Below are 629 nucleotides of genomic sequence, written 5' to 3'. Positions count from 1 at the left end.
GCGCAGCGGCAGCAGCGGGAGCGCGAGGTGCAGGTGGCGGCGCAGGTGGCGGCGGCGGCGGCGGCACAGGACCAGGATTCGGCGGTGGCGTGCCTGTTCAAGGCCGCCGTCAGCGGCATCATGTCAGGCCTGGTGCAGGCCGCCATGCACTGAGGCGTTGCTCGACGCCCGCACACACGGCTCCCCCACACATGCCAGCTACAAGTGGATTGCTTACCGATGATGTCACACGGCGGCACGCCTGCCTACGCCGGCCTGCCGCCCCGCCATACGCTGCACCATTGCGCAGCCCCGGACACGGCCCCAGCGCGTCGGCCACCCACACACGCACACGCACTGCGACCGCACCACGCCCCCATCGGTGCGCCCCACGTTTATTCCAATCCCTTCTCCCATTTTTTTCACTGCCCTTTAGTGGTACTTGCATTTTGTTTTTTCTCTTCTCCTCGCCCCGCTGCGTTTGCCCGCCCATCCGCGGAGCGTGCCCCAGCGCTGGGCGCATGCATATGCCCCCACATGTGGAGGAGCCGGGGGAGGCATTGGCTGCCCCGCTGCCCTACACTATGTACTATGCGCCGCCTCCCTCCCCCATCCTCCAGCCCCCCTTCCCCTCTCTTCCCCCGCACACA

This window comes from Chlorella variabilis (genome assembly GCF_000147415.1).
Source record: "Chlorella variabilis unplaced genomic scaffold CHLNCscaffold_9, whole genome shotgun sequence".
NCBI lineage: Eukaryota > Viridiplantae > Chlorophyta > Trebouxiophyceae > Chlorellales > Chlorellaceae > Chlorella > Chlorella variabilis.
Note: the sequence above shows the minus strand (reverse complement) of the source record.